Here is a 7,205-nt window from a genome sequence, read left to right as displayed (position 1 = left end):
GCCACAGCTAGGATGCTGCGCGCAGAGCGCTGCTGGCGGCGTCGGGAACTGACCAGGCCGTGTGTGAGCGCCGGGATTCCTGCTCCGGCCTTAAATATGCCGGTTATTTTTATCTCCCTACGTCAGGCCAGCGAAGGCCATCCCACCAGTGGCCGCAGCAGGCTGCTACACAATGTTTCCCTTCAGTCGGGAGGGGAAATGGAGGGAGGCCAGACTTCCTGATCACATGATGCTGAAGTCAATGAAAAAAAATGAAGGGGGACCCCTCCCTAGCGCTGGGGTGCGCGGGCCAGGGCCCCCCACCCACCCCCTCGGGCCGCGCGGCCGGGGAAGCGCAGGCTCGCGGGCGGGCGCGGGGCCAGGCGCAGGACGGGGCAAACATAAACACCAGATCGGTGCAGTAATTGGCGGCTCCGAGATCGCTGAGGAAATGAGAGGCTTGTACGAAACATCAGCCGACAAGAAACGGGGTGATGTCAGACAGCCTTCCAGGATTAGAAACCCTTAAAAGCTCCGAGCCCGCGGCGGCTGCGGAAAAGCGCGCTCGGCTCTGGCTCTCCGGGTAGGAAGCCCGCGGACAGCGTACTGAGGGCTCCTCTCCCCATCTCTCTTTACTCCTCTCTTTCTCTCTCTCTCCCCCTCCAGTCTCTTCTCCTTGAATTCCCTTTTTGTTTTTAAACTAAAAAGAAAGGGAAAGACGTCAGTTTCCACGTCTAAAGCATCTTGCTCCCCGCCCCACCTTGTGTATCCTGTTACTTCTGGGTCAACAAATCCTGCTCAAGTCAACGAGTGTAAGGGGGGAAAAGAAAAGTCTGTCGATTGAGTTTCTTCAGTTTCTTCTAACATTTTCTTCTTGCCCCCAACCCCCCACGCCCCGGGTGAGTTCCTTAGAACTGCAGGTTGCAATACTTAGCACACAGAAGTCCCTAGCTGCTTCTCTGCTCTCCAGTCCAGAGGGCAGGGTAGCTAACAACCAGTGACAGGCAGGGTGTCCTCCCCTGTGTCTTTAAGGTAGAGGCTGAGCATCATTTATTCATTGACTGCATGCAACAAAAACAAAACAAAAAAACAAAAAACAAAACCCACCTCTTTTCCAGGCTTTTCTCTCTCAGTGTTTGTCTGGATTAAAAGGGGGGGGGGGATGTTTGGAAAGGGCTTGAGCCCCTGGCTAGGAGAGGCACCCAAGGCACCTTTCAAGGAATGATTTATGTTCATTTTTTTTTTTTTTCAGATAGGAGCCCAAAGAGTTCATTCTTGTCTTTGCAGCAGGTGAGCTCCACACCTGGTTCCTAGCTTTGGGACATTTCAGAAGCCCCAGACTTTGCCTTATTAATGTGCCTGTCACCTCTTTACCTCTAAGGCAAGTTTGTTCTCCTTTCTTTCAGGGACCCAGGAAAAGGTCAGAGCCAGGCCAGGTTTGTCCAACCTTAAAAGAATGGGGCTAATTCCAAAGGCATAGGCTTGTTTTGAGAGACACATCGCCAGTGTGAACCCCTTCCCTGCACACTGTTGAATCTTGTGATTGTCCCCTCCCATGGTTGACGCTCAGTCACTTGAGACAAGTATACCTTCGGTTTTACCACCCACCAGGGGTAGATAACAGCTGTTTTCTAGCTCTCCTGGATATGTGTGTTGTCTTTGATGTGATTGTGTGCTCTGAAAATCCCCCAAGGAAGCCTTGCCTGTGCCCACTTCACCCCTGCAGCCCTAGCTTAGATGTTGGTGTCTCCTTTTCTTCACCCTAGAATCTCGGGGTCCCCATTGTCTGTTCTTGTGCACATGCCCTGTGGCTTGTGGAGGGCTTGGAAGGGGACAAAGACAGGTTCTGTGTTGATCTGTGGCATGAGAAAACAGTACGTCTTTCTCAAGCAGACTGTCCTCTGATGGTGTTGATCCCCAGCTCCCAGAGGCTGAATCCCTGTCTCCGCCTCCTTACTTAGCTTTATGCCCTCCCGCAGGCAAGCTACTTTCCCCCTCAGCTTCCTCATCTGTGAAATGGGGCCAAGACAGAGCATGCTCAAAAGCTGTTGTGAGCATCAGATAGGACAAGATGTGTGAAGCATTTAGAAAGCCCAGATCCTGTCACTAACTTTGGAGTGGAGCTGTTCGTTGTGATGGTCCCGACCGGCACTTTGCACTCTTGGCCTTATAGGCAAATAATCTGGAAAGAGTCTCCTCTCCCCCACGCCTTTGTTCTTCTCCCCTCTCTCCCCATCTCTTCCTTGCCTGTCCTTTCTCTTCCCCCTTCTCATTGTGTGGATGAGGAAGCTTGAGGTCGGAGAGGTTAGATGTTTGCTCAAGATCACACAGCTAAGTAGGGGAAAATATCTCATTTGTTATCTCATTAGAAAAGCCAGCAGGGGCCGGATGGTGGTGGCACGCGCCTTTAATCCCAGTACTCTGACACCACTGGGGGAGGGGGCAGGTGCACTGGTGCCCTGAGACCAACCCGGGGAGATTGAATGCTGTGTGGTCTGCACTCACAGCCTGGCTCATGACAAATTCATGACAGTTTTGATCATGGCAGCAATAACATTTCTTGGGCAGCTGTCTCCCATAGTGTTATTATTTCTAGATCACCCACCACTGAAAATCCTATTGCTGTTACTTTCTGTCCACACAGGAGCACCCTGGGAAAGTCGTTCATTTCCTCTGATACTCTAGCTCTGAGCTCAGTGGGCCTAAGGAGTGGCAGGACACTTTGGGTCTCCATACATTCATTTGCAAAATGGGATAAAGGAGAGTCTTTCCTGTCTCCTTCTCTGGGATGGTATATATACATCAGAGTGGTCTATGAGTGTAAATGGGGGGGGGGGGTTATGCTATCATAACCACATAGAATTCATTATCATGACCTTTACTGGCCTTGGGCAGGCTATACACAACTAACTCCAGGGGCCAGCTTAAGAGGAAGTGGGGCAGGGTGGTAGAGGCATTGAGAAGAACTGTATCTGAATATTTGCTGAGGAGCCTCTGTGCCTCACCCCTTTCTTCATTGTCTCATATCAACAAAACCATGATCCTACGAAGGAGGTATTTGTGCCTTAAATGGTGGCCTTCAGCAAAAGTCCTAACCCCTAAATTGGAGAACATGGCCTCCTTTGTAAAAAGGTCTTTGTAGATGCCATTAAATTAAGGATCATTAAAGTGTAGGTTTATTTTATTTTTTAATTACGTGTAGATGTGTGTCTGTGTATGAGTATGTGAACAGGAGCACAGGGGCCCATGGAGGACAGAAGAGGATGTCAGATGCCCTGGAGCAGAAGTTACAGACAGCTGTGAGCTGCGTAAGGATGGGACTGGAGATGGAACTTGGGTCCTCTGTCAGGGAAGGATGTACTGCTGCTAAGCCATCTTTCTAGCTCCAAATTAAGGATTTTGAGGTGAAATTACCCTAAATTATCCAGTGGATCTGAACTCCAATGGTGTGTGTTCTTACAGAACTCACAGTGACACAAGCAGAAAGGGAGGTAGTTAGGTAGAGGCGGAGACGAGGTGGGAGTGAACGCTTGGAATCCCAGAGTCTAGAAAGGGCAAGGCAAGCTCTTTTCTGTACGTATGGTGTCTGGCTTGTGGTCTTCTCTCTCTCTCTTTCTATCTTTATTCCCTCCCCCTCTCTTCCCCTCCCCCCTCCTTCTATCCTCCCTCCCTCCCTTCTTTGTGACAAGGTCTCTGTAGCCTAGGCTGGCCTCAACTCTTTATGTAGCCTAGGGTGACAGTGAAACCCTGGTTCTCCCATGTCTGCTCCCTAAGTTCTGAGGTCACAGCATGCTCTACCATACTCAGCCTGGTTTCACTTAAAATTGCCATTCTGTTTTGTGCTTCCGGTGAATAAAATGAGATCTTCAGTATTTCTTACAAAACAGGCTTTGTGTTAGGCGTGGTTTTTTGTTTTTTTGGTTTTTTGTGTGTTTTTTTTTTTATAACCTTGGCTAATGTAAGGTTCTGAGCAGATAAAACACCAGCCAGACTAAACTAGGATCTCTCCTAGGTTAGGTTCTTTAGACAGGTACATTAAATACAGTTTAGGCTTTCAATTTATAGTGGATTTATGAGCACATGGCTTTTCATATTTCAGAATATGTAAGTGTATCTCTGTATACACTTCAGGGAGTGTGTGGGCTTACTGATACTTTGTTATAGAACTTTGTGTCACCAGAGCTGTGGATGAATACACCTTTGTTTTATTTTTCTATGGCAGGGTCTAGCTATAACAGCTATGGCTAGCCTAGAACTCACTATGTAGACCAGGCTGACCTTGAATTTATGGTGAGCCTCCTGCCTCTGCCTTCCAAGTGCTGGAATTATAGAGATGTATTCCCGGGTCCTGGGCCAAGTTGAAGCCATGACATCTGTTCTCATTGGTTGTGGCCATGCTAGTGACAGATGGGTTAGCCTTATCTCCCCTTTCCAAGTGAGTAGCTGCATTGGAGAGGCCACCCAGCTCACAAGGAACTGCGGATGAAGTTCAGGCCCATCTGACTCCCTCAGTGATCACTCAGACCCGAGAGGGCCAGGGAGAAGTGGGAGGAGTTGAGGAAATGGCCAGAGGTTCCCCCGTGGTGAGGAAACCCAGACTTGGCATGAGAAGGCAGAGGGCATGCAGACAGAGATGTAGTTTCTGTGGAGAGAATTCCTTTCAGAGGAGCTCCCCTTTCTATTAATCCCACAAAGGTGATGATGTGGGACTTAAAGAGATTTTGGTGTCACCCACCTCGGGGTCTCCTTTGACTCTGCCAGCCACATTATACCAGTGTGAAAAACATCGATCTTCTTTTCTTTTTTCTAAATTTCCTCTCCTTTTCCCTTTACCCCCTTCTCCCTTCACTTCCCTGTTCCTCTTCCATTCTCTCTGCCCTTCCCTCCCCCCACCCCCCCTGCTTTTGTTGACACAGGGCAGCCTGGGAGGGGCCTCCATCAGGAAGGAAATCAATAGGAAATGCCTGTCGAAAATGAGATCTTTTAGAAAGCATGTCCTGTCATCATTCTGGATGCAAAGGTGGGGGCCTGCTATGGAAACAGGAAAGGGGAAAACAGAGGCAGCCAATGAGAGGGAAAGGGGAGGCCTCCTCCTTCCCACGCCCACACTGGCAGCTGTGGAGGCAGCAGGCCTAGAAGACCTGTAAAACAGTCTTGGGTGGGTTATGAAAATCTTCTCTACATGTCTGTAGGAACTGCTGTGTCCTCAGAGCCCATTACAAGGAGCTAAAACCATGAGGCAGGGACACACAGGGAGCAATGGTACAGAATGGTTAAGGACCCCCTGTAGTGGGTAGCCATTCCAGCTTTGGTCTGGAAGTTCCAACCCCCATTGAGGCTTAGGTAACTATCACACCTACAAGGCGAGGCCGAGGGAGGGCCCTGAAGACCCGAGATCAGGACACACCATGCTTTCTTGTTCCTGGACCCTGGACGGTGGAGGTTGACCGAGCAGAGCTCCAGAGAACACCACTGGACTGCGATACACCTTCCCCAGACCCTGCGACCTACCTATCCCTTCATTTGTAAGTTGCGCCACTAATAAACTTTCCTTTTAACTACGTGGAGTGGCCTTAATGATTTCACCAATAACACCCCCAAACCAGGATCGAACCAGCATTGCCACTGACTGTCGTCTTGAACACACTGTTTATGTTCTTTGGGCCTCAGTTTCTTCACCTGTCAAGTGAGGGAAGCAGCCGGCAAAACTGAAGTTCACAGAGGTTCGATAGGTACTCAGGGCACACAGTGAACTGGGAAAAGCTAAGTAGGAAAAATTGTATTCTCATTGCTGTGTTGACAAAGTAATCAAGTCAACTCAGGTGGGAGAGGCAAAGAAGGATTCTTCCACATAGAAAACAGGATACACACAGACACAGATGCACGCAAGCATGCACGCACACACACATGTATCATCCCAGCACTCTGGAGGCAGAAGCAGGAGGATTGGATTTAAGGTCAGCCTTGTTTAAGCAGAGAGAGCCTCTCTCAAAAAACGAAACAGGTTGGAAGGAAAGGAGAGAAGAGACAGAGGCCTCTGGTTAGTTTTGGTAATGAGCTTGTATAACATCTACAAGGTCATGCATTTGATCAACACACACACACACACACACACACACACACACACACACACACACACACACTAAATCAATCAATCAAAAAACAAAACAAAACAAGCAAACCCTCCACAAAACAACAGCAACCAAACAGCATACCACTGAGCCACACTCCAAAAATCTAGATCCAGTGGGCTGAATTTGGGAAAGTACATTTGTGACATGTTCCAGGTAACACTGATATTGTCATCTGGGAACATGTTTTGAGAGCTACTACTGTATGACAAGTGACTGGATGATTGAGCAACTGAGCAAAAGGTAAGGTAAAGTTTCCAGGGGGAAAAAGGAACTCAGTTTAGATCCTCCTGAGGACCTTGAAGCAGTCCAGCCCTGGGAGGCCAGGCTGGAAGATCTTTGGAGGTGCATCTGTCCAGTTTTCTCTCAAAGCAGCTGAAGGCTTATGGTTGATAGGCCCTAGGGAAGAAGAATCCAGAAGATATTCTCAATGTCACATTTGATGAGAGGTCATCTTCACACTTGGTTTTCCCTCTCTCCCTCCCTCCTTCCCTCCCTCCTTTTTCCCCTCCTCTCTCCCTCCCTCCTTTCCTCCCTCTTTTCCTTGAATGTTTCCCAGGCTGACCTTGAACTTCTGATCCTCCCTCTTCTGCCTCCTGAATTCTAGAATCTCAGGCATGTGGCACCATGTCTGGTTTATATGTTGCTTGGTTATTCTGTGGTGCTGAGGTTATGCAGCAGTGGAGATTGAACCCAGGCTTTTATGCCTGCTAGGCATGTTCTTCAGACCAGCAGTGGGAAGGGCGACTCCCTTTCTGAGCATCCCAGGGATCCAGAGCTAAAACACAGAGACCAGGACAACCACCCCTGTGCAGTGGCAGCATGTGGTTCCTGGGGACAACTGTCATGGCAGCATCTCATTCTCTTTCTCAAGTGCTGCTGGAAAAACAATATTTAGGCCATCAAACACCCAGCTACAGTCTCATTGGAAAAGCTGGCTTTGATTAGAAGGCTGCAAGGGCTGATTTATGATGACAGATAAAATAAATAAATAAATAAATGGCAAGCATAAATATGTAGAACTCACCCGAATGATGACTAAGGGGCACGAAGCATACAAAAGCCCTGCACGTGGAGACAGAAGTAACTTATCAA

General features: G+C 48.7%; 1 long non-coding RNA gene across 1 annotated transcript; it reads left to right on the top strand.

Annotated features, from left to right (window-relative positions):
* The first annotated feature begins 360 nt into the window (after positions 1 to 360).
* LOC128097269 (uncharacterized) lies at positions 361 to 5,509 on the top strand. Its single transcript, XR_008213826.1, has 4 exons — positions 361 to 562; positions 1,232 to 1,269; positions 1,386 to 1,415; positions 4,896 to 5,509. It is a non-coding gene; the product is annotated as an uncharacterized LOC128097269 (long non-coding RNA).
* The last annotated feature ends 1,696 nt before the right edge of the window (positions 5,510 to 7,205 follow it).

This window comes from Peromyscus californicus, unplaced genomic scaffold (genome assembly GCF_007827085.1).
Source record: "Peromyscus californicus insignis strain IS unplaced genomic scaffold, ASM782708v3 Scaffold_5__1_contigs__length_169319896, whole genome shotgun sequence".
In the NCBI taxonomy this organism is placed as follows: Eukaryota; Metazoa; Chordata; class Mammalia; order Rodentia; family Cricetidae; genus Peromyscus; species Peromyscus californicus.
This window is presented reverse-complemented; position numbering and strand designations above follow the sequence as displayed.